At 38.7% G+C, this 27998-nt stretch overlaps 1 protein-coding gene across 2 annotated transcripts in view; it reads left to right on the top strand.

Moving 5' to 3' along the window:
- The window catches only part of PDGFD (platelet derived growth factor D), a 282712-nt gene that overhangs the window by 44980 nt on the left and 209734 nt on the right, over positions 1–27998 (top strand). The window lies entirely within an intron of this gene.

The following is a 27998-nucleotide window of genomic DNA, read 5'->3' as shown; positions in this document are numbered from 1 at the left end:
GTTTCTTTCACATCTCACATAATGCCTGGAGGTAGGAAGTGCTCAGCAAAGGCTGTTTTTCTCCTTAAAAATTATCTGAGTTCACGTGTCTCTTTCAATTCTGGTTTCCTCAGTGTGTATGCCCGGCACTGGGACAACCCAGAGGGATGGTACGGGGAGGGAGGAGGGTTCAGGATGCGGAAACACGTGTATACCTGTGGTGGATTCATGTTGATGTATGGCAAAACCAATACAATATTATAAAGTTAAAAAATAAAAAAAAAATTATCTGAATTAACAACTGAGTTTATTTGAGTTTAAAGAAGCCCATTGAAAACACTTGCCTGTCCCACTTGGTTTTTGATAAAACTGATATTGAAGGATGTCTTCTAGTGTGGGTTTCTTGCTGCCTGTGGCACCCCAGTCATGCGCTCTAGCTCTGCAGGTCTGGGTGAGAGTGCACCTCTTCAGCGCTGCTCCTGTGAACTCTAGGCAGTGGGAATACTTGCTGCAGGCCCAGCTTTCCATTCTTAACTCGCCAAGTGTTGACCCAGTTTCTCTTCTTTGAGAATCAGCAAGGGAGATGCACAAAGAATTAGCCTGCCAATGAAGGAGACTCGGATTCAATCCCTGGGTCTGGAGGATCCCCTGGAGAAGGAAATGGCAACCCACCTAAGTATTCTCACCTGGAAAATCCCAGGGACAGAGGAGCCTGGAGGTCTACAGCCCATGGGGCTGCAAAGAGTCAGACATGACTCAGCACGTATGCACTCAAGGGAGGTGCTAGAGGCTAGAAGTATGCTCCTGGAGGTCTCTCCACTTGGAATGAAACACTCAGAGTCAGGTGGAAAAGGATCCCTCCTGCAAAGCCACAGCACCACCATGACCGTATTCTGCCACTCTGCAGTGCTGTACCTTCAGCCATTAAGCTTTAGGCTTCATTCTACAACATGTATGAGATTATGAGTACTGCTCTCTGTTATTCTAGGTCCTGAAATGAACATGTTGCACCTTAATTATACAGCAACAGTGCCATCTGTGGCCATAATATGAACAGTTTTACCACTGCCTAACTCAGCATCAAGAGTACTCATTTTATGCATTTGCTAACAAAATTATAGGAAATTTTATATTTTTGCAGATAAAATTATGATAATATTTTTGCTATTATGGAGAGTTGTTGGTAAATACACAGCAGTATAATAACATGTAATTTGATTCTTAAAGTGTTCCCAATAGTGGGATATTCTTGAAAGTCTGTAAACAAGATCCATTTGGGAATAAAATCATGTGCTTTTAATTGAACCCAGGTCTGAATACATGTAATCTCTGCTGCTGCTAAGTCACTTCAGTCGTGTCCGACTCTGTGCGACCCCATAGACGGCAGCCCACCAGGCTCCCCTGTCCCCGGGATTCTCCAGGCAAGAATTCTGGAGTGGGTTGCCATTTCCTTCTCCAATGGATGAAAGTGAAAAGTGAAAGTGAAGTCGTTCAGTCGTGTCTGACTTGTAGTGACCCCATGGACTGCAGTCCACCAGGCTCCTCCGTCCAAGGGATTTTCCAGGCAAGAGTACTGGAGTGGGGTGCCATTGCCTTCTCCAATGTAATCTCTAGTTACTATCTTAAATTAACTGTATCCCTGATAATTTTCATGTGAACAACTTAAAAGTCTGAAATTGAGAATTCTCATAAACACTTTATTTAAGGTAGAAATTCTCAGTATAATGTAACAATAATAATAAAAGAGTACATAAATATTTTTTGATATGTGCTACCCTTTGTATGTATTGTTTTATTTGATCCAGAAAACAACCCTATGAGGTGCACATTTAGCCCTATTATCAAAGTGATAAATTTAGGTAGTTGTTCAAGGTCAATTAGATGTTAAGCAGAAAATTCAGGTACCAAAGCAGGTACTTCTTTATGTTTAAGCCAGGTTGTGAAGAAGGCACGTTTCTAACCCTCCCTGAGGCTTGTAAGCAACCAGTAGGTTGGTTCATACCAATCATTCTCTTCCACTAACTTTAAAAGTCCTGGCTACTCCTGAAACTTAGGACTGCCCATGGAAGAAATTGGAATTTGTTTAGTAATGAAGATCATCAGAGTACTTCTTTGCTATAGCAATTTTAATAGTAAAAGGGAATTATCAGTCTAAAATTAGTGTTTCTGTTTCATCTTCTTTAAAAGAAATGCAGCTAAATGATTGTTTTGATTGTTTTCTGCTTGACAGTATATATGTTATTTTACTGACTCATCTGTTCTCTTCAAGATCCTTTATTTTAAATTTGTACATAGTTTATGTGAGGAGGAAAGCCTGCATGTAGTGCATCTTTTCTGGAGAATGGGAAACTCTCATTTTTTTAACCCTCATTTTTTGTAGAGGTTTTAGGAAAGGGTATGGTTTGGACAGGAGACAATACTGAAAAGGATTCATTACATCATTAATATGCATATATTTGCATATCAAAACTGCTTCATTATAAACCAGTACAAAGCTCTAAACTTTTTCTAGCCACTTTGATAAAATTCATAATTTTATGAATCTTTTCTGAATAAATGAGAAACTAACACAGACACACTAGATTTGATGAATATACACATTTATACTAATAATTAGTGACAGTGAGGGTCTTAAAGATTATCTGCTCGTCTTCTAATCATGGAGGTCTATCTGTGACCTCTCTGATGGATGTCGATTCAGGACTTTAAGACTCACCACCACACATGCCCATTCACAGCTATTGACTTCATAGGAAGAAAGTCTTTTCATTCCTTAAAGTGGAATCTACTTCCTAGAAATACACCCAGATTGTTCCGATTTAACAGATGAATATGCAAGATAACCCTTTCCTTCATCCTGACAACTCCTAAAATATACTAGTGTTTATTTTGTTCTTTGCCTTTTACACTTGTTATGTTTGTGCTCAAGAGCGAAGCACAGATGTTCTCTGTGGCTGAGGTGGGAGGGGAGAAAGAAGGTAAGGATTTTTGTTAGCTTGAGCCTGAAAACAAAATACCTGGGAAAACAAAGTGTTTGGAACTTGATAAGGTCCACTTGAAAGCACTATTGACATCATATGGAAAAGTTTGATAAATTCAAGGTCATTTTTTTCCAGGAGTCTAAGCCCTCTTCTCTTCCACTCTGCATACTTTCTTTAGAGGTAATCTTATTAATACCCATCCCTGTAATTACCCTCTCAATTATTGATTCTTAGGTCTTCCTCCATCGCTGAACTTTTATGTCTGACTGCTTACTGGCCACCCCTATTTGTGTATTTCACCAGCATCATGTGAATGCCATATCATATAAATGATCACAGAAAAAAGCAGTCATCTTTTCCTGCCAAATATGCTTCTCCTCCTTTTTATTTTTTATTTCCAATCTTATTGAGCAGCTGTGACTCAGACAGTAAATAATCTTCCTGCAATGCAAGAGACCTGGGTTTGATCCCTGGGTTGGGAAGATCCTCTGGAGAAGGAAATGGCTATCCACTCCAGTATTCTTGCCTGGAAAATTCCATGGACAGAGGAGCCTGGTGGTCTACAGTCCATGGGGTCACCAAGAGTCGGACACTGAATGACTAACACTTTCACTTTTTCACCGTTCATTCAACCTCTTGAGATGGATATTTGAGAGGGCTGCTTGCTTCTTCCCTCTACTTCACTCTCTTATCTTATCTATCAGTAAACTGGTTTTCACCTCCTAAATAGCTCTCAAAGCTTTCTCTCTCCATTCCCACTGTAGCCACCCTGGTCTAAGCTCCTATCACCTCTAGCCTGGATCACTGCGGAACCTGCATGATGCTTCTGCATGCCCTCTTCTCGAATGTTCCCTGCATATTTCTAACTTAGGTCTTTTATACATACTTTCCTCTGCAGAAACCCTCCGTCTGCCTTGACCGGCTCTGGGGGCCCCTCACTGCTCCCACAGTTACAATTACAATTCAGTGGCTGGTTTCTTAGATTTAAGCTGTCAGCTCCGTGAGTGAAGGACAACCTTTTCTCCACTGTTTCCTAGCAGGGAGTTTGAGATACACTAGGCAGTCAGTGGCTCTTTGTGAGCAAATAAAGGGTCAGTCTTTGAACTGAGCCTTAATGGATAGGTTTGGCCTTACCAAGCAGAGGTGAGGACTGCAAAGTCTGATGCAAAGAATAACTACAGAAGAACTGTGCCAGTTGGACTTTTGCCAAATATAAGCAAATTTTTAATTATTTTTCTTTATCATCTGGAATCAGCACCCAGTGACTTTATAGATACTAAGATAGATAAAAGGAAATATATTTTAGAAAAATTTCAAATCTCGGGAGGAATGGGATTTGAATATAACAAAAAGGAATATGGGTATGTATAAAACAAAGGACATTTGAAAATGTTTTCAAAGTCTACTTATTGCAAGCTTTGCTAGCAAGTTCTTTATTTTTCCTTTATATTCATGAATTCAGAATAAAGACAAATGAATACCACTTCAAATGTATTTAATTAGTTGAATTCATGACTTCAGGATATTACTGACTCAGAGTTTACTAGGTTTAAGAATTGATAGAAGACTTATTAATAATAGATACTTGTACGCATTATTTAACATTCACTAAGCAACAGTAGTGTTGTCTCCATAGACAAATAAAGCTGTGGTTTGAGGCAATTACCTAGACATTTCGAGAACTTTTTACTTGAATTGTCTAGATAATTGCCCTGGTGTCTTATTTGCTTTTCATGAGTAGGCAAAGAGATAGAATGTAAAGTTTTCTTTCTCTTTTAAAAAGCATTTTATAGAGGGAAAAAAAAATCTTCATGTTCAAAACTGGCATCCAGGCTTATAATAAGGACCTGAGCATTCTTTCTCAGGCATCACACAATCACTGTTACAGTCAGAAGTTTTAAACGTGCTATGCTGCTAGTCTTACACTTATTTTATGTTTGTATTTTTTTAAGTGAATTTCCAAATACAATACTATTTTTAATAAATATTGACTACAGTGGAAGTTCCCAGGAAAACATTCTTTTAAAAAGGAGAGAAATAAAGCTTACCAAAATTTGCAGTGGCTTATATTGTTGAGATTCACATTAGAAGAAAAAAAATATAAACACAGCTGCATGGAGTTTGTAGCAGATCTAGGGTCCCCAGCTGGTACTAAGAGTAATTTTTCCTTTTTGTATCAGGTTTTTTGGTCTGTGTAATCTTTTGTTCCATGTTCCCTTTATATAGAAAAAATCATCAACCAAGGTATAGTTCTAAGCAGTGTAAATTTTAATATTAAAAAGTCTGAAAGCTGAAATTAAAGGCAGCTCTATTTTTTATTTCACAGACTTGTAAATTAGCTAAAGTAAAAAATTGTTTATTGAAGGTTGTGTTTTATATCACATAGAACACAAATAAAGGTACATGGATACCCTTGGTTTTGCCGCTAACTATGTTTTTCAGCTCAGTTCAGTTGCTTAGTCATGTTCAACTCTTTGCGACCCCATGGACTGCAGCATGCCAGTCTGTCCTGTCCATCACCAACTCTTGGAGCTTGCTCAAACTCATGTCCACTGAGTTGGTGATGCCATCCAACCATCTCATCCTCTGTTGCCCCCTTCTCCTCCTCCTTTCAATCTTTCCCAGTATCAGGGTCTTTTCCAGTGAGTCAGTTCTTCTCATCAGGTAGCCAAAGTGTTGGAGTTTCAACTTCAGCATCAGTCCTTCCAATGAATATTCAGGACTGATTTCCTTTAGGATGGACTAGTTGAATCTCCTTGCAGTCCAAGGGACTCTAAGGAGTCTTCTCCAACACCACAGTTCAAAAGCATCAATTCTTTATAGTCCAACTCTCACATCCGTACATGACTACTGGAAAAATCATAGCCTTGACTAGATGGACCTTTGTTGGCAAAATAATGTCTCTGCTTTTTAATATGTTGTCTAGGTTGGTCATAGCTTTTCTTCCAAGGAACAAGTGTCTTTTAATTTCATGGCTGTAATCACCATCTGCAGTGAATTTGGAGCCCAAGAAAATAGTCTGTCACTGTATCCTTTGTTTCGCTATTTCCCATGAAATGATGGGACCAGATGCCATGATCTTCATTTTTTGAATGCTGGGTTTTAAGCCAGCTTTTTCACTCTCCTCTTTCACTTTCATTAAGAGGCTCTTTAGTTCCTCTTTGCTTTCTGCCATAAGGGTGGTGTCATCTGCATATGTGAGGTTATTGATATTTCTCCTGGCAATCTTGATCCAGTTTGCTTTTCATCCAGCCCAGCATTTAGTTAGATGTACTCTGCATTCAAGTTAAATAAGCAGGATGACAATATACATCCCAATTTGGATTCAATCCATTGCTCTAAGTTCAGTTCTGTTGCTTCTTGACCTGCATACAGGTTTTTCAGGGGGCAAGTAGGTGGTCTGGAATTCCTATCTCTTCAAGAATTTTTCAGTTTGTCGTGATCCACACAGTCAAAGGCTTTGGTGTAGTCAATGAAGCAGAAATATTTTTTTTTCTGGAATTCTCTTGCTTTTTCTATGATCCAGTGCATGTTGGCAATTTGATCTCTGGTTCCTTTGCCTTTTCTAAATCTAGCTTGAACATCTGGAAGTTCTCGGTTCATGTACAGTTGAATCCTGGCTTGGAGAATTTTGAGCATTACTTTGATGATGTGTGAGATGAGTGCAATTATGTAATAGTTTAACATTCTTTGGCATTGCCTTCCTTTGGGATTGGAATGAAAACTGACATTTTCCCATCCTGTGGCCACTGTTGAGTTTTCCAAATTGGCTGACATATTGAGTGCAGCTCTTTCACAGCATCATCTTTTAGAATTTGAAATAGCTCAACTGGAATTCCATCACCTCCACTGGGTTTGTTCTCAGTGATGTTTCCTAAAGCCACATGAGTTCACATCCCAGGATGTCTGGCTCTAGGTGAGATTGCACCATCATTGTTATCTGGGTCATGAAGACCTTTTTTGTACAGTTCTTCTGTGCATTCTTTCCACCTCTTCTTAATATCTTCTGCTTCTGTTATGCCTATACCATTTCTGTCCTTTATTGTGCCCATATTTGCATGAAATGTTCTCTTGTTATCTCTAATTTTCTTGAAGAGATCTCTAGTCTTTCCCATTCTATTGTTTTCTTCTATTTCTTTGCATTGATCACGTAGTAAAGGTTTCTTATCTCTCCTTTTTATTCTTTGGAACTCTGCATTCAGATGGGCATATCTTTCCTTTCCTCCTTTGCCTTCAGCTTTGCTTCTTTGCTTAACTATTTTTAAAGCCTCCTCAGACAACCATTTTGCTTTTTTTGCATTTCTTTTTCTTGGTGATGGTCTTGATCACTGTCTCTTGTAGAGTGGCACGGACCTCCGTCCATAGTTCTTCAGGCACTATTTCTGTCAAATCTAATCTCTTCAATATATTTGTCATTTAGACTGTATAATCCTGAGGTATTTGATTTAGGTCGTACCTGAATAGTCTAGTGGTTTACCCTACTTTCTTCAAATTAAGTCTGAATTTTGCAATAAGTTCATGATCTGAGCCACAGTCAGCTCCCAGTCTTGTTTTTGCTGACTGTATAGAGCTTCTCCATCTTTGGCTACAAACAATATAATCAATCTGATTTCAGTATTTGCCATCTGGTGAAGTCCATGTGGAGTGTCATCTCTTGTGCTGTTGGAAGATGGTGTTTGCTATGACCAGTCCGTTCTCTTTGCAAAATTCTGTTAGCCTTTGCCCTGCTTCATTTTGAACTCCAGTGCCAAACTTGCCTGTTACTGCAGGTATCTCTTGACTTCCTACTTTTGCATTCCAGTCCTCTATGGTAAATAGGACATCTTTTTTGTGTGTTAGTTCTAGAAGGTCTTATAGGTCATCATAGAACGGTTAAACTAGCTTCTTTGGCATTAGTAGTTGGGGAGAAGACTTGGATTACTGTAATATTGAGTCATTTGCCTTGGAAATGAACAGATCTTTCTATCATTTTTGAGATTTTACCCAAGTACTGCATTTCGGACTCTTGTTTACTATGAGGGCTACTCCATTTCTTCCCAGGGATTCTTGCCCACAGTAGTAGATATAATTGTCTTCTAAATTAAAGTCACCCATTCTGGTCCATTTAACTTGACTGATTCCTTAAATGTTGATGTTCACTCTTGCCATCTCCTGTTTGACCACTTCCAATTTACCTTGATTCATGGACCTAACATTCCAGGTTTCTATGCAATATTGCTCTTTACATCCTTGGACTTTACTTGCATCTCCAGTCACATCTACAACTGGGCATTATTTTTGTTTGGGCTTCATCTCTTCGTACTTACTGGAGTCATTTCTCCACTCTTCTTCAGTAGCATATTGGTCACCAACAGACCTGGGGAGTTCATCTTTCCGTGTCCTATCTTTTTGCCTTTTCATACTGTTCATGAGATTCTCAAGGCACAAATACTGAAGTGGTTTGCCATTCCCTTCTCCAGTGGATCACATTTTGTCAGAATACTCCACCATGACCCATCCATCTTGGGGTCCCTCATAGTTTCATTGTGTTAGACAAGGCTGTGATCCAGGTGATCAGTTTGGTTAGTTTTCTGTGATTGTGTTTTTTATTCTGTCTGACCTCTGATGGATAAGGTTAAGAGGCTTGTGGAAGCTTCCTGATGGGACAGACAGACTGTAGGGGAATCTGGATCTTGTTCTGATGGGCGAGGCCATGGTCAGTAAATCTTTTATCTAGCTTTCTTTTGTGGGTGGGACTGTGTTCCCTCTCTGTTGTTCGGCCTGAGGCAAACTATGGTAGGGGAAATGGCATGATGGCAGCCTCTTTCCAAAGGACTTGAACCTGCACTGTTATACTCAGTGCCCTGACCCTACAGCAGGCCGCTGTCAACCATGCCTCCTCTGGGGATTCCTGGACACTCACAGGCAAGTCGGGGTCAGTCTCTGGTGGGGTCACTGCTCCTTTCTCCTAGGTCCTGGGGTGCACAAGGTTTTGTTTGTGCCCTCCAAGTGTCTGTTGCCCCAGTCCAGTAGAAGTTCTGTAGTCAAACCTCAAATCCAAAGTCAAATTCCCAGGGGGTTCTCAGTCCCTTTGCCAGACCCCCAGGTTGGGAAATCTGTTGTGGGTCCTAAAACTTTTTTTAACAGTGAAAGATTTTCTTTGGTGTAGTAGTTCTGCAGTTTGTGGGTCTGCTTGATGGCTCTATGGTGGGGCTATGGTGACCTACTCTGAGAGAGCTTATGCTGCATGCCGCATATCCCAGGTTTGCTGCAGCCAGAGCCCTTGCCCCTGCGGCAGGCCTCTGCTGACCTGTACCTCACAGGAGACACTCAAACACTCAAAGGCAGGTCTGGCCCAGTCTCTGTGGGGTCTCTGGGACTGGTGGACACAAAGTTTTGTTTGAGCCCTCTAAGCATCTCTGACAGGTATGGGGTTTGATTCTAAGCGTAATTTCGCCACACCTACCATCTTGTTGGGGCTTCTCCTTTGCCCTTCAATATGGGGCATCTTTTTTTGGTGGGATCGAACATTCTCCTGTTGATGGTTGTTCATCAGCGAGCACATGTCCTTAAAATTGGGTTTTGACTGACATCCAGACTTAATCAGCCCTGTGAAGTACCATGTCACAGCACATCTGGAGTCCCCATTGGGAAAAGGTCTCAGGCAGCATGTCCGCTCCATTGGTGAGACTTCGTTATTAGATGTGTTAGATGTTTTAGAAGTCATTAGATGTGTTAGATATTATTAGATGTGTCTTTTTTATGGGCATTAGTATCTTCAGCTATGTAAGGATGATATTTAACAGGTAAAGATTTTCTGAGGACTAAATAAATTATGTGAAGAATCTAGATCATTTTTATACAGTCAGTTTTTTTAAAAAAGAAATTTTTATGGTTCTCACTTTATTCATCTATAAGATAAAGCGACTTTACAAGTGACACTCCAAGTATAATTTGCTAACCAGTGATGACCCAGAGTGGAGAAGGAAATGGCAAACCACTCCAGTATTCTTGCCTGGAAAATCCCAGGGACATAGGAGCATGGCAGGCTATAGTCCACGAAGTCCAAAGAGTTGGACATGACTTAACAACTAAAAACAACTAACAATGACCAATGAACTATCTCATTTAAAATAAGTACAGATTGAGAGTGTTTGTTCCAAATTTTACATAATTTTCCAGAGTAATTTTATGTCTGTTGCAACTAATGATTAAAAATGGACACTTCTCTTCTTTTTATTATTTTATATTTTATATTTATATTTAGATTCATATTTATTATATTTTACAAAATCAGTGGCAGATAGAAAAACAATGCAAGGCGTAGATGTAGTTTGAGTACCAGTGGATTAGATAGCCTCTGAGATAATCTCTCTAGCTCTAAATTTCTAATATTCTGGATAAATTATACAATTTTTTTCAAAGTATTATTAAATATGCTCACAATGAATATAGATGTTTTTAAAAATATTTCATTTAGTGAAAATAGTTCCACTAAATTAAATTCAAACACGTACTCCTTAGTATTTATTCACATTGTCACTTGGATTTAAAAAGATGTTATAGGTGGCCTGAGGGGAACAGCAATGTGTCTGCATTGTTGGCAATGAAATTAAACTTTCAGTTTGTTCTTTAAAATCTAATTTATTTGGATTCAAAGACCTGTTCTTAATGAAAAGCAGAGGGGGTTACACAGTGACGGTGACATGTGCTGTCACATTGTGCCACCCATTGCTTCTGTTAGGCTGGAGTGCTATAAACCACTGCTTAGCATTTAAATGGGCTTCCCTGGTGGCTCAGATGGTAAGGCGTCTGCCTGCAATGCGGGAGACCTGGGTTTGATCCCTGGGTTGGGAAGATCCCCTCAAGAAGGAAATGGCAACCCAATCCAGTACTCTTGCCTGGAGAATTCCATGGATGGAGGAGCCTGGAGGGCTACAGTCCATGGGATTGCAAAGAAAATGTTCTGCTCCAGCTAGTTAGTTTGGAAGTAAGGTTCCAGATGGAATTAAGGTTGCTAATCAGCTGCCTTTCAAACGGAGCTTTACGCAGAGTTTCTCATGGGCCCGGTGTAGTAACAGGGGTCCTTGTAAGTAGAAGGAGGAGTTAGAAGAGTGAGAACCACAGGGACAATGGCGTGACCTTTTTGCCCAACATCCTTCATGGTAGTATGTTACAGTAGCCATAGAAAATGAATGCAGCCTGGTATTTACCAGGGGCATGGCTGTCGGCTCCACCTTTCTGGCTTCATGTGGGCCTACCCCCAGCAGGCGGAGATGTACCACTCTGAGCACAGTGACAATGCTATCTTTCCAAAATGTTTGTTACCTGGTAAATCACAGAGAAAAGAGCTGCAGAAATGAACTAATCTCTCCCTTTCTGCCATCCTTCTACAGTTTACATATGAATTAAACATTATCCTTAAAATTACTCATCAGATTTTTTATATGAAGTTATTATGAGAAATATGAACCATAAATTGACACAGTGTAATCCAGGGTTTGTGTAGCTATAAGCTTATACAATTTGGAGGGCGTGTTATTTAAAAGAAAAAATAGAAAGTTAAATGAAAGTGAATATGTATTTGGGATAAGAAAAAATGAAAAATGAAAATGCTAATAAGTACCACTAACATTAAAAAATTAGAAAAATAATATGCAATTTTTGAATTAAATGTCTGACATGTCTTTATAATCTTTTAATGTATATTTGGTCATGGACAGGGAAGCCTGGCGTGCTGTGATTCATGGGGTCACAAAGAGTCGGACATGACTGAGTGACTGAACTGAACTGAACTGAACTGAATGTATATTTTGACTATGTGTTCTGGATTATTTCTTCATATGACTATGATTTTTGTCATTCCTTTTCTGTAAAGAGTATTGAAAGGTCAAGCAGTCTGTCTTGTAGCATGGCTAATTAAACTTTTTTTTCTTTTATTGATAATTTGCAAAATTTCCTCTCAGTGTCATAACTTGTAGTTAGCAACAACATGCAAATTTTAAGAGTGTTTCAAACCTCCATCAAGTGTCTTTCATATATGAGCTTAAAGATTTAGAAGCTTTTTTTGTAGCTCAGTTGCTGGCTCCATGCATTTCAAACTGTACTTCTCCACTACCTCTGTTCTTCTGGTTACAGGCATGAGAAGTACCTCTAGCTTTGCAGCTCTGTGTCCTTACAGTCATGTGGGGGGAGTCAACCCAGTAGGTGGTAGTATATTTCTGGAAGCCATTCCTGCATTAGGATAGCAGGACAGTTATCAATGATTTGACCATACAAGGTCGTGGCTGTGGATGGACCACATAAGTATAGCCATTAAACCCAAACTAAATTTATTACCAGCTCAACTTTCCTTAACAGCACTTGCAGTGCCTCCTCACACTCCGTCACCATCCAACCTGAGAGGGAGCCTACTGGAGCTTAAGGAAGAATGGAAAGAAACAATGATCTTAATTGATTGCATTCAATGTATATTTCTTTTGCAAATTTTGCTAAAACATTTGATTTGGTAAATACACAACTAGGACTCCCCAGGGCCTTGGAAAGAGCCCTTGCAAGGGGGGGATCCTGAAGCTTAATTGGCTTCCCAGTAAACACATCTCTGATAAGACATAGCCCCATACACTGGCTGGATTCTGTAATTCTTTTATTTTTGACATTTTCCAATCCATGATTCTGAAATTCCAAATATAGAAGTAACTGAGAAGCACAGGCCATATCCCGTTAAAATATTTATTCCCATAGGCTACTTTGTTGACCTTGAGAGACCCAGCTTTACACTAGGATTAAGCTTTTAGACCTATTTCTATTTGAAGAAGCTTCCTTATGTGTCTTCTGTGGAGTCAACTAAAATAGATATCCTTAAAGCATGTATCTCCCTTTGTTGGGTTTTGTTTTTCATTAATTTTATTGTGACTAGGTTTGATTTAAAATTCATCATTTTGCAGATTCTTACTTATTTGTCATTTGGCTAAAGTTAATAAGCATTAGAAATTCTAAAAATATGAAGGGAAATGGGGGAAAAAATGATGTACCAAGATTTCTAGTTAGAGCAGAAGGAATGGATTAGAGCTTTCATTTAGCCATGGGAAGGAGATTTCACAGAACTGGTGGCTTACATAGCTGAGTGAACATCAAGAGTAGTTCTTACTTTTCACTGCTAAGGAAGATGAGCCCAGAAAGAAAATGTGCTGTCATTTCTGAATAGGTATTTTCCCTCTGGATTTTTTTTTTAATTTTATTTTATTTTTAAACCTGAAACACTGTATTATTTTTGCCAAAGCATCATTATTTTTAAATGTTCCTACTTTCATCTGTTGATAGTATGTGTAAGGAAGTAACTAATTAGCTGAAATTTTTAATCCTAGGAGATAGACTTTCCCAAGTTTGATGGTGTCACTTAGACTATTTGATGTTTTTTGTTTTCATTGGTGGAAGGCTGATGTGGAACATGGAAAAGTCATGGGAACATTTGTCAGTCTCAGGGTATGATGTTTTTGAAACCTTTAGATGGGAGCAAGATATGACATTAATCACTTAGAAGTTTTCTAGACTGTGCTGTACCTTTAGTACAAAATAGATGTACACAATGGTAGAAGGCAATGGCACCCCACTCCAGTACTGTTGCCTGGAAAATCCCATGGATGGAGGAGCCTGGTAGGCTGTAGTCCATGGGGTCCCTAAGAGTTGGACACGATTGAGCGACTTCACTTTCACTTTCCACTTTCATGCATTGGAGAAGGAAATGGCAACCCACTCCAGTGTTCTTGCCTGGAGAATCCCATGGACAGAGAAGCCTGGTAGGGGTCGCAAAGAGTTGGACATGACTGAAGCGACTTAGCAGCAGCAGCAGCAGCAGCAGCAGATGTACACAATGAAAGAAATGGCTTCCTGGGTTGTTTTGTTTTGTTTTGTTTTGTTTTGAGCTCCCCGTGTCTACAGCAAATTCCTCTCTGTGTTTTTAAATCCTGTTCTGTTTGGTATACTAATACTTGGTACAGAAAAAATTGTTTGGTCAAGGAAAGGGTTTTTATCATACCCTTTGTCCTTCCCACAATGCTTTCCAAAATCCTGCCATTTCCAGATTACTTAAGAGCTATCTCCCTTTTGAAGTCATTCTTGATTTTCACTGTTAGAATCAACCAGTAAATGCACTTTGTTCCTCCCTTTGCTTATTCTCTTCCCCGTACTTGAAGAACCATCCTTACTTCATTCTGCCATGTCTTATAAAGAGTTACTGCTGCTTCTGAGTGGCCTGTATGCTACACAGTGAAAGAAATGGCTTCCTGGGTTTTTTTGTTTGTTTGTTTGTTTTGCTTTATCCTTCCTTAGTGATTGGAATACATAAAAGGTCAAATATTTGCTTGTTTTGTTATTCAACAAGTATTTATCAAGGATCTACTATTTGCCAGGTACAGATCTAAGCATTTGAGGCATAGCAGTGAACCACAAAGACAGAAATGTCCACCCTAATGAAACTTATATTAATTGATTGGATCCTGCATTAATTAGATTATGCTTATAGTTTATCCTTAAATCTGTGGTATGTTCCTTGATTTGTAAAATTTTAGTATTGTTCTGTAGACTTTAGCAAATTCTCACACTAATGTGATTCTTGGTATATATCATTAGTAGGCCTAATCCTGCAAGATATATTTTTTCTATATTGACAAAAGTAAAGTTGCATAAAATCTATTTAAATTAAGTCAGACAGTGGTTTAGTTGACTGATCTGTAAGGTTGCATATTATTTGTTTACTTACAGATTTTTGTACTTTCTTAGACAGGTCTTCCCCAACCACCATTTTCTTACCCAATTTTTGTCCAATCACTCTTTACTCTCCACCGTCTTATTCTGTATTATTTTTCCAAATTACATGTATCCTTCTCTGTATTCTGTCACTGGGCTACAGATTCATTATCTGTCTCCTTCAGTGGAGCATAAGCTTTATGTGGTTAGGAGCTTTGTCTTGGGCATGGCCTGCATCCCCAGTACTCATTGCATTATAATGTCAAGCAAAAAGGAAATGCTCAGTCAGTTTTCTTTTAATGATTGAAAAATAAGTCTGGGAAAGTTATGTAACCTTTGGTATAGACACTCTCCCTTGTGAAATTAATTTTGATAACTTGCCCCTTCTGACAGACTGTCAATACTGGCCAAACATTTCAACTGAACAAGGCCTCTTTCAGGTATAGGTCCTATTCTTAATTTTTTAAATCTCATGATTGGTTCTGATCCTTCTAATTCTAATCCTGCTTTGTATTTTTTCATTAATTTAATTAATTAGGAAGTATAATAAATACATTTATAATTTGATGAAATGACAGCCAGCATGCAAATGACAAAGATTGTTTGAAAAAGGATGTAAGTTCTTATTTGAGATTCAAATGTAATTAGCATTTTAGCAATAAAAGCATTAGTCTGAAGACTTGAAATTTATGGAAATGTTTTTTTCTGTAGCAAGTTATAACAGATTACAAGCTACTTTTTGGAGAAGACTTTAGATGTGGTAATAATAGATGTATAAATACATGAGATGTTTTACCCTGACATACCATACTTAATTTTATAATTCCTACTTACTTATGAATTCTTTATTTTATGAAATCATTTATTATTTATCCTGCTTCCCTATGAAATGGATAATTTATCTAAACTATAAAATGAGCATATGTCTAAAATTTGCCTTTTCCTTATCATCATCAGTATTTCTTGACTTTTTCCCCAACCTTATTAGTTTCTTTCAGTAGATTATTGCCTAAGTTATCCAGAATGTAGGTTTGTAGAGAATGGGATCTAATTGTTCATGGAAAAATAATTAATATACAGAGCTTATAGAATGGATTTGTTACTAATGCTGTTTATGTGTAGAATTTTAGTTTCTCCTGCATGAGAATTTTAAGAAGGAGAAAGGTAGGGAATAAACATTGAGTGTGTTAGGAATTATGCTGTGCATATGGTTATAGTCATTGTTACTATTATATGAAGAGATACTTAGAATTCTTCTACTTTTAAATAATAACCACTGAACATTTTCCTCCCACAGAGTTTCACTCAATAAACAGAAGGAATATATTTCTTAAGTTGAAACTGTTCATACTAGGATAAAATAAAGCATTTTTTGTGATGTACATAATAGTTAAAGAGGATTTATTTTGCCTTTATACCTTCTTCCATTCCAGTTGTTTTCAAAATATCTTATCCTGAGTTTCTAGTTATCCCTAGAATCTTTCCTAAAACTTTATTAATCTTCTTTCCATTGATAAGAGAGACAAAAATACAAATAGACCACACAGTTAACCTTATCGATGCTGCCATTACAACACCACTTATGTAAATTTTAGTTTATTTTTCTTTCCATATTTGTTGTGGCATAATTGAAAATAACATCGTGGTGATTTAAGGTGTAAATATTGATTTATGTTCTTATATATTGTCAGATCATTAGCACCGTGGTACATAGCTAACATCACCATCATGTCACCTAATTACTATTTCTTTTTTGTGGTAAGAACATTTAAGAATTACTTTCAGTTATATAATAGAGTGTTATTAACTGCAATCACCATCCTATACATTTGATACCCCAAATTTATTCACCTTAGAGCTGCAAGTTTTTATACTCAGACCAACATCTCCCATATCTTCCACCCCACCTCCCAGCCCCTGGTAACCACAATTCTTTTACCATAAGTCTGACTTCTTTAGATTTCACATATAAGTGATTTCATGCAGTATTTGTCTCTCTGTCATTGATTTTTTTAGCGTAATGCCCTCAAGGTCCATACATGTCACAAGTAGCAGAGTTTCCCTAGTTCTCATAGTTTGAGTATATGTGTGTACACACACACACACACACACACACATATATATATACATATACATATATGGGCTTCCCTGATAGCTCAGTTGGTAAAGAATCCGTCTGCAATTCAGGAGACCTGGTTCAATTCCTGGGTCGGGAAGATACACTGGTGAAGGGATAGGCTGCCCACTCCAGTATTTTTGGGCTTCCCCATGGCTGGTAATTCCCTGGGTGTTCTTTGGAAGGAATGATACTAAAGCTGAAACTCCAGTACTTTGGCCACCTCATGCGAAGAGTTGACTCATTGGAAAAGACTCTGATGCTGGAAGGGATTGTGGGCAGGAGGAAAAGGGGGCGACAGAGGATGAGATGGCTGGATGGCATCACTGACTCAATGGACATGAGTCTGAGTGAACTCCGGGAGTTGGTGATGGACAGGGAGGCCTGGCGTGCTGCAATTCATGAGGTTGCAAAGAGTTGGATATGAATGAGTGACTGAACTGAACTGATGGCTGGTAAAAAATCCACCTGCAATGCGTGAGACCTGGGTTTGATCCCTGGGTTGGGAAGATCCCCTGAAGAAAGGAAAGGCTACCCACTCCCATATTCTGGATTGGAGAATTCTATGGATTGTATAAACCATGGGGTCTCAAAGAGTCAGACACTGCTGAGTGACTTTCACTTTCATATATATCTTATATGTTTAATATACACATATATATGCATATGTGTACATATTTATGTATCTTTATATATATGTGTGTGTGTATATGTATATATGTGTATTCAGGAAACATTTAGGTTGTTTCCATATCTTGGTTATTGTGGTTAATGCTTCATTGAACTTGGAAGGGCAGATATCTCTTCAAAATCCTATTTGTTTTCCTTTGGCTATATATCTGTAAGTGAGATTCCTAGATTATATGATAATTCTCATTTTTAACTTTTTGAAGAGGCTGCATGGTGTTCTCCACAGTGACTACCAATTTGCACTCCTGCCAACAGTGCACAAGGGACCCTTTTTATCCACAGCCTCCACAATACTTGTTATGCTTGAATCTTTTTGAAAAGAAAGATCTGCTGTTAATCTTATGAGAGCTCCCTTGTACATAACAAGTTGCTTTTCTTTTACTCCTTTTAAGGTTCTCTCCTTGTCTGCAACTTTTGACATTTTAATTAAACTGTGTCTTGGCATGGGTCTCTTTGGAGTCTTCTTTTTTGGAACTCTCTGTGCCTCTTGGTTCTAGAAGCCTATTTCTTTCCCCTGGTTTTTAAAGTTTTAAGCCATTGTTTTTTTTCAAATGAGCTCTCTGTCCGTTTACCTCTCTCATCTCCTGGGATCATGGGAATGTGCATATTGATCCATTGTATGATGTACTCGTAAGTTCCTTAGCTATCTTCGCTCCTTTTCATTCTGTTTTTTTGGTTTGTTTGTTTTTTCTTTTCTTTTACACCTCTCATTGGATTAATTCTACTGCTTTGTCTTCAAATTTGCTGATCCTTCCTTACACTTGATCTACTCCACTATCAGTCCCCTGGTTCAGTTCAGTTCAGTTCAGTCGCTCAGTCCTGTCCGACTCTCTGCGACCCCATGAATCACAGCACGCCAGGCTTCCCTGTCCATCACCAACTCCCGGAGTTCACTCAAACTCACGTCCATCGAGTCGGTGATGCCATCCAGCCATCTCATCCTCTGTCGTCCCCTTCTCCTCCTGCCCCCAATCCCTCCCAGCATCAGAGTCTTTTCCAATGAGTCAACTCTTCGCATGAGGTGGCCAAAGTACTAGAGTTTCAGCTTTAGCATCATTCCTTCCAAAGAACACCCAGGGCTGATCTCCTTCAGAATAGACTGGTTGGTTCTCCTTGCAGTCCAAGGGACTCTCAAGAGTCTTCTCCAACACCACAGTTCAAAAGCATCAATTCTTCGGTGCTCAGCTTTCTTCACAGTCCAACTCTCACATCCATACATGACCACTGGAAAAAACATAGCCTTGACTAGATGGACCTTTGTTAGCAAAGTAATGTCTCTGCTCAGTCCCCTGGTAGAATTTTTCAAATCATTTATTGTATTCTTCAGCTGTGTGATTTCTGTTTGTAACTGTCTTGTATTTTCTTTCTTTCTATCAATTTTCTCACTGTGTTCATTGTTCTCCTAACTCTTTTTTTTTGTTTGTTTTTTTAAATTTTATTTTATTTTTAAACTATTCTTAAACTCTTTATCAGGTCATTCATTATCTCTATTTCATTGAGACCTGTGTCTGGAGTTTTGTCTTGTTCTTTTCCTTGTCATATATGGCTCTGTTTCTTCATTTTCCTTAACTCTCCGTGTTTATTTCTGCATGTTAGATAAAACAGGTGCCTCTCCTGTCTTGGCCTAGTGGTTTTATATGGGAAACCTACTTTATCAATCAGTTCAACCTGTGCTCCTCCTTGTTTCTCAAACCTTTTGGATCACCTAAGCTGACTTTTTGTTCTTAGTGGCTCTCAGTAGTTCAGAGTGTGCCAAGACCCACTGGTGTCTCAAAGGGGAGGTTTACTCTCAGCATCAAGATGCAGGCTGGTTGGAATCTGGACATTCAGGTAACACCTAGGACAGTATGTAGTCAGGCCACTTCTAGGGAGAAGTGGGAGATGAACATTTTTGTCTATTCCCTCTGAGCTGAGCCTGGCTGTGTATATATATGGGGAGGAGGATGCTCCTGAGCCCATTAAGAATTTACTTATTTGCTGCAGTCCTATGGAACTCCTGAATGCAAGTCCCGTTGGCAGAGCCAGGTGACCCAGCATCCTGCTTCTCAAGTGGCAGCCACAACAGCTGGGGTGCCAGATGTGTGAACAAGCTTTTCCCAGGGAGACACTAGTAACTTGGAATGAGCTAGAGGGTGCCTTCCGGCTTTCCTGACCTCCAGTAATCCCTAAATGCATGCTAAATTAGAAGCCTGATCCTCAGGAAGCAACCTGTAAAATAACTATAGTGAATTTTAGGAAGAAGCAGGTATGCATGCATGCATGCTAAGTCGCTTCAGTTGTGTCCAACTCTGTGCGACCCCCAGACGGCAGCCCACCAGGCTCCCCTGTCCCTGGGATTCTCCAGGCAAGAACACTGGAGTGGGTTGCCATTTCCTTCTCCAATGCATGAAAGTGAAAAGTGAAAGTGAAATCGCTCAGTCTTGTCCGACTCCTAGCAACCCCATGGACTATACAGCCCACCAGGCTCCTCTGTCCGTGGGATTTTCTAGGCAAGAGTACTGGAGTGGGGTGCCATTGCCTTCTCCAAGAAGCAGGTAAGGGCTTGGGAAATAGACATAGTATGGATGGCTCGGTTCACAAAGAATAGGACACAGCCGAAGTGACTGAATGCACAGCACAAGGATGGCTTGGTTGATAGTTTTCTTTGCCCATAAAAAATACACCAAGCTGTTGTTCGGCCCTTCAAATGTTTTGAGGCTTTCCTAGGCTTCCTATCTCAGTCTGGTCTCTAGTTCCAGCATGATATCTCAGTTTCATCTCAAATGCCAAGAGCAAATACCTGCCCAGAGCACTGTGATGAAAAGGATTGTGAAGGGCTCAGTAATTTTGTTTTAATGAATAAATGATTTAAAAGCATGGCTTAGAATTCTGGATACAATTACTTATGTAATAAGGAGGACTTCTTTCCATTTCTGCTTCTCTGTGTGAAGCTTGTGAAAGGCCTAGAACTAGCAGTTTTTATTTCGCCTGCTACACACAGCAAAATGCCTTGCAGGGAATAGGCAATCAATATCAACTGATGAGTGAAATTTTTATCTTATGAATGTCAATTCCAGTAATTCACCCAGAGTCTTATTGGTATATGAACTTTATTAATATAAATTATGCCTATTTTTAGAAACACATCTCTGCCAACACTGTTTGAAAGTTATGCTAATGCAGAGATAGTTATTTTGTCACTTAAAAAAAAAGCATGTGTTATGATGTAATTCTGGCTGTGTTTCCTGGTGGTATTACATTGTTCAGAGCTGAAAAATGTAAGCATATGCCATCAATTAGTAGACTCATGAGGAAAAATCAGAATTACCTCATCTTGTTTACAACTGGGCTTCATGGAAGTTTGAGATTCCACAATTTGCTAAGGCACATTGTCTGAATGCCTTAAGTTATCTATCAAGGATTTATTCTTCTCAGAGAAAAAACTGTTATGTTTTTAATATATGCATAATTTTAAAATCTCTATGTTGCTGGTGTCATTTTTAAGCAAACATTTTAACAAAATTTCTAAAGTAACTCTTTTATAAACCTTATACATTTTTTAAACAATTTTTCTGTGCTCAGTTTTCCTTATGGTCCAACTCTCACATCCATACATGACTACTGGAAAAACCATAGCTTTGACTAGACAGACCTTTGTTGGCAAAGTAATGTCTCTGCTTTTTAATATGCTGTCTAGGTTGGTCATAGCCTTTCTTCAGAGGAGCGGGTGTCTTTTAATTTCATGGCTGCAGTCACCATCTTCAGTGATTTTGGAGCCCAAGAAAATAAAGTCTGTCACTATTTCCCTTGTTTCACCACCTATTTGCCCTGAAGTGATGGGACCAGATGCCATGATCTTTGTTTTTTGAATATTGAGTTTTAAACCAGCTTTTTCACGCTCTTCTTTCACTTTCATCAAGAGGCTCCTCCGTTCCTCTTCACTTCCTGTCATAAAAGTGGTGTCAAATGCATATCTGAGGTTATTGATATTTCTCCCAGCAATCTTGATTCCAGCTTGAGCTTCATCCAGCCCAGTGTTTCTCATGATGTAGTCTGCATATTAGTTAAATAATCAGGGTAACAATATATAGCCTTGATGTATTCCTTTCCCAATAAGGAACCAATCCGTTGTTCCATGTCCATTTCTGTTGCTTCTTGACCTGCATACAGATTTCTCAGGAGGCAGTTAAGGTATTCCCATCTCTTGAAGAATTTTCCACAGTTTGTTGTGATCCACACAGTCAAAGGCTTTGGCATAGTCAATAAAGCAGAAGTAGATGTTTTCTGGAAATCTCTTGCTTTTTCAATGATCCAATGGATGTTGGCAATTTGATCTCTAGTTCCTCTGCCTTTTTTAAAACCAGCTTGAACATCTGGAAGTTCGTGGTTCATGTACTGTTGAAGCCTGGCTTGGAGAATTTTGAGCATTACTTTGCTAGCTTATGAGATGAGTGCAATTGTGTGGTAGTTTGAGCATTCTTTGGCATTGCCTTTCTTTAGGATTGTAATGAAAACTAACATTTCCAGTCCTGTGGCCTCTGCTGAGTTTTCTAAATTTGCTGGCATATTGAGTGCAGCACTTTCACAGCATCATCTTTTAGGACTTGAAATAGCTCAAGTGGAATTCCATCACCTCCACTAGCTTTGTTTGTGACAATGCTTCCTAAGGCCCACTTGAATTCACATCCCAAGATGTCTGGCTCTAGGTGAGTGATTGTACCATCATGGTTATCTGGGTCATGAAGATCTTTTTTGTATAGTTCTTCTGTGTATGCTTGCCACCATTCTGTAATATCTTCTGCTTCTGTTAGGTTCAGTCCTTTTCTGTCCTTTATTGTGCCCATCTTTGCATGAAATGTTTAATGCATCTCCTTTTAGGCTGTCTGATCATATCGCTACTCATTAACACAACTGGAGTTTTATGCCTTTTGGAGGATTTTAAGTCATTGGATAAACTGTACCATTTTTCTCCCATAATTACATCTGACACCAGTCCCATATGCTAATGTGCGTAGTTATAAAAGATAGCTTGAATTGTTGTCCAAGTTATTAAATACTGACCACTCTTGAATGAGGCAGCTTGATCAGTGATCCCAGAATCCTCTACAGAATAAGACATTTGTAAGAGATGCTTTTTGAATGACTGCTTGCATGATATGTATTGAATGAAAGAACATATGTACCTTCTTTTTTTTTTTATCTCCTAACAAACTGGGATTTAACATTTATTTATTTATTTATTTTCCTTTTTATTTTTATTTATTTTTTTTAAATTTTATTTTTAAACTTTACATAATTGTATTAGTTTTGCCAAATATCAAAATGAATCCGCCACAGGTATACATGTGTTCCCCATCCTGAACCCTCCTCCCTCCTCCCTCCTCATTCCATCCCTCTGGGTCGTCCCAGTGCACCAGCCCCAAGCATCCAGTATCGTGCATCGAACCTGGCCTGGCAACTCGTTTCATACATGATATTTTACATGTTTCAATGCCATTCTCCCACATCTTCCCACCCTCTCCCTCTCCCACAGAGTCCATAAGACTGTTCTATACATCAGTGTCTCTTTTGCTGTCTCGTACACAGGGATATTGTTATCATCTTTCTAAATTCCATATATATGCGTTAGTATACTGTATTGGTGTTTTTCTTTCTGGCTTACTTCACTCTGTATAATAGGCTCCAGTTTCATCCACCTCATTAGAACTGATTCAAATGTATTATTTTTAATGGCTGAGTAATACTCCATTGTGTATATGTACCACAGCTTTCTTATCCATTCATCTGCTGAATGAAAGAACATATGTACCTTCTATGTATCCTCTTTCATTCCAAGCTGAGTGCCTTGTGTTTTGTAGAGTCTGAAAATGTCTATTGAATGAGTACATGGATTTTGGAGACTTATTAGTGACTATAATTGCCATTGCTTCTTCTTTTTTTAAATGCAACTTTTTTTTACCTTTCCTGAAATTATTTACTTATTTATTTATTTGTGGCTATGCTAGATCTTTGTTGCTATGAGGGCTCTTCTCTAGTTGTGTGCACAGACTTCTCATTGCAGTAGTTTCTCTTATTGCAGAGTGTGGGCTCTAGGGCATGAGGCTTCAAGTTGTGGCCCATGGGCTCAGTAGTTCTGGGCTCTAGAGCACGGGCTCAACAGTCTTATCTCTCTGGCTTTGTTTCTCTAGGACATGTGGGATCTTCATGGATTAGAAATCAAACCCATATCTCTTTGATTGTCAGGGGATTCTTTACCACTGAGCAACCCTGCCCATTGTTTCTTTGTCATTCTCTGATGAAATCAAGTTGAATAAATACATCACTCACATTTTTTTTTATTATTCATTACCATTTCTTTTAAGTTACACAATAAATTCAGTGTATTCCATTTGCAGTTTTCCCATCACTCCTAATATTTTGACCAATACCCATATTATAGTAGCTATAGATAAGAGAACTTCTTTTGCCTTTTTTTTTCTTTTACAACCATATAACCTTGTTTTTTTGCAGGAAAAATAAGATAGTTATTGAACATTTAGATTCTTGAACAAGTGCTTAGGGAAAACTGAAATTGTGACTCATTTTATAACTTCAATTAGTAATTTTAGATTGAAATTATTATTTTTCAAGGTACCCATTATAAAAACTTAACTGCAGTAATAACTGGAGTTTTAGAACTTAATGTTTGATTCTTTAAGTGTCTTAGTAATTCTCTTGGGAAATGCTTAGGCACATCTGAAGATTGTATTACTTTTTCCATGCCACTGGGAGAGTATTGAATGAGTTATTGTTTCAAAGTATGGGTTGTGAAATAATCTGCTTCAGAACTAATAGAACTAACTCACATTTTTATCTTTTCATATATCAGTAAGTAGGATTTCATTTCTAGTACTAAATACATGAGGAGATAAATATGATACTAGATTTTTTAGGATGCTTCCTTCTAAAGATTGGAGCTATATATCTGGTCTTTGCAAACATTACCAGTAATGGAGATTGCATGTGCAAGTATTCATTATAGAGACAATAGGCTTTTCTATGGAGTGTGTTTTTATAGGCAGAATCTTAAAAGAAAATGGTGAGAATATTTCTTACATATCAAATCTGCTTCAGCTATGAAAATTAAATCTTTTTGTCTTTATCCTCCTCTCATTTTCTTTGTCTTTTTTTCATCTCCAAGCAGTCAGTGATGATGTGACAAAAATAGATATTGTAATAGGAATTGTAGGTGTGGGTGAAGAAGTCTTGCTGTGAATGAAAACAGGAGCTTGTGAGTCTCCCACCAGCCTCCTTTTTATAGGGCCCATATTAGAGTTGAGGGGGTGGCCACTGCAGTGGGAAGAGTTATTTTAAATAGTCAAAATCTTTTCTGTTCCTAATTGACATGTAATTCTCTATCACCTCCTGCATGCACTGTCATGCATGCATGCATGCTAAGTTGCTTTAGTTGTGTCTGACTGCGACTCTATGGACAGTAGCCCTCCAGGCTCTACTGTCCACAGGATTCTCCAGACAAGAATATTGGAGTAGGTTGCCATTTTCCTTCTCCCTATCTGCTGTCATAGGTGCTGGATATACAGCATTTCAGAAATATCTACTTCTTGCAATCATGGAGATTGAAGTTTAGTTAGGTGACAAAAAGCAAACAAAAAATGAATAAATATACTGAAATAAGAGAGTAGTGGGATTAACTTAGGTTATGTGGGCTGTCAGACAAGATATTTGAGGGTGTGATATTTGAACTGAGATCTGAAGAGTAAGGAGAGGTGAGTGAGGTTAACAAGAGAGGGAAGATATTTCAAGGTAGAGGAATCTACAAGAAAAAGAAATATTAGCTAGGAATAATCTTGATGCATTTGAGTAACTGACAGGGCACCAGTCTGGCTGGTGTGCTGTGAGCTTGGAAGAGAATTAGAAACCTAGGCAGGAGACAGTTCAGTTCAGTCACTCAGTCATGTCTGACTCTTTGCCCCATGGACTGCAGCATGCCAGACTTCCCTGTCCATCACCAACTCCCAGAGGAAGACAGATCATGCAAAAATTTGTGGGCATGTTTAGGAATTCTAACTTTGTTTTCAGTTTAGTAGAATGTCTTAGTGAACTTTAAAAAAGAGAGTGACATAATCTGATGTACTTTTTAAGACTGTTAGTCAACAGTGTGAATTGGAAGGGGGGGCAGGTGCATGGAGAAAGCAGCCAGGAGATGCTTGCCTTTGTCCACATAAAGGAGGATGTCACAGCTGAAGCTTTGCTAGTACAGATGGAGAAAGTAAGACTGAAAAGAAGAATGTATGGATATATGTATAGGTAACAGACTGGATGAGATTTGGCAAACAATTGGATGAGGAAGTGAGAGAGAAGGGAGCTCTCAGTGTTAAAGATTAGATTCATGCTATTTACTGAACAGGAAGACATGCTCTGAGGGGGAAGGTGAAGAGTTCAATTTAGAAAAATGTATATCTGAGATGCTTGCATCTCAAGTAGGTTTTGAGATATATTATCCTGGTCCTCAGGTATAAATTTTGGCATTCTTGGCACAGAAATTATGTTGTATTGATGAGGCAACCTAAAAAGGCTATATGCAGAGAGAGAGAGAGAAGGATCCAGGACTGATGACCAAGGAATTACAACATCGAGAGCTGAGTTAGCGGAAGAAGAGCCAGCAGGCACTACTGAAGGATGGCTATGGGAAGCCAAGAGAGGTGAGCGGGTGGTCAAGAAACTGAGCTGAGTCAGTGACCAAGATGATGTCAAGACAGAGGGGTGGCTGATGTGCCAAATGCTCCTGGGAAGTCTGGGGACCCAGGAATCAAAGCAGGTCCAATCACATCTAACAACATGATGATCACTTTGTGTATAACATAAGGAGAACTGGTGAAGTTACGTAGACTGATGCAAGGCTGGAGGGATGTCAAGGATGAACAAGGTGGGAGAGAGCTGACAACATGCGTAGATAACTTCAAAGGTTTTTTTTTTCTCTGAAAAGCAGTTGAGGAATTGAGACATGGCAGTAGCTGAAGGAGATGGTGAGACTAAGAGGATTTTTTTTAAATATGGGAGATGTTGGAATGAAAAGAGGGAAATTAACCCATACAGCAAAGGCCTTGCAAAGAGAATTAAATAATGAGAGTCAGAGGCACATGAGGGCTTGGACTTTATTAAGAAAGGAGAAGGAGAAGGAGAAGATGGGTGGAGATCCATAACATTTTGTAATTTGGTGATGTAATTAGGTAAGGGGTAAAGGGTTTGGGAGGTTTGAGGAAGAAAAAAGCAAGCTTACTAAGAGAATATTATGAAAAGTGTACCCATATAAGAGCCTTCACTTCACCCGTTTGAAAACTGCTCCACAGAATCTTGATCTGTAAAGCTGGTAAAAGAAGAGACAATTTGTTTTGCGGTGAGGAAGAGGAACATTGTTTTGCCCTTTCAGTTTTCTTGGCACTACGGGGGTAGCCCCAGAGGAACTCTAGGGCTCCAGAGCTCTTCATTTGAAAACACTGACATTGGGGAAAGAGTTCCTGGCAAGGCAAACAGAATTCTCAGTGAAAATCAAATTCTGGAAGAGCTGCTGGCTTGTGAAACTCAGAAGCATTTAGGTTTCAACTGACAGAAAGCAAGGTGAATGCCTGTACCGGGGACGTGGGTGACCACAGAGTGCGGAAGAGAGCCACTCAGAAAGCACCGGGAAAGGAACCAAGACAAACTCCATCTACTTTATAATTCTGTAATAGGCTGAATTCAGAGGAAGATGTTGGCCCTGGCATGTTCTCAGCCCACCTGTGCAGTGACTCATTCTCTCCTTGGGTCAATGAGAGGGGATGAGAATGCAGGACACGTTTTTTAAATCCCAAGATGATCTTGTCTTGTTTTTTTCCCATAATCAGTATTGATTTTCTACTACTTATGTAAGTCAACACATTTATCTTGCCAGAAAAAGGTAACACCGGCGAAATACCTTTTATAAAAAGGGGATTATGTTTCTCAAAATTTTTTAAATAATTACTTATGCATGTACCAGTGATATGATTTTGTTTTAGGAATATTAGACTTAGTGTTTTGTTTTTTTGTTTGTTTGTTTTTTTCTGAAGAAGTATTTAGTTATAAGAAAAGGTATTAGTTTTATTTTTACTTATGATAAAGCTGTAAGTATTAATTATAAAAAAACATGTCCTTTGGCAGTGATGATTTCTAATCTGTGAGGAAAGCTATTATTTATGGTTTATCATTCTAACTGATTTTAAAATGGTGAAAATAATAAGTTTGACATCTGTTTTGCTGTTTTTGTACTTAGTGGTTCAGGAAAGTACACCATCCCCAGGGCTCTGCTGGGTGTGAGCACAGGCACTTTTCTCTTTTGTAAAATGCGAGTTATAAAATCTCCTTTCTCACAAGGTTGTTCTATGAATTTAATGAGTTGATATACCCAAAACACCTAGCTATTGCCTGATTAACAGTAACCATACACTGAATAGTTTAGACACATGAAGAAGCTACAGAACCCACCGTGAGGCCACATGATATTGATG

The sequence above is a fragment of the Bubalus bubalis genome, chromosome 16 (assembly GCF_019923935.1).
Source record: "Bubalus bubalis isolate 160015118507 breed Murrah chromosome 16, NDDB_SH_1, whole genome shotgun sequence".
Lineage (NCBI taxonomy): Eukaryota > Metazoa > Chordata > Mammalia > Artiodactyla > Bovidae > Bubalus > Bubalus bubalis.
Note: the sequence above shows the minus strand (reverse complement) of the source record. Positions and strands in the feature narration are given on the sequence as shown.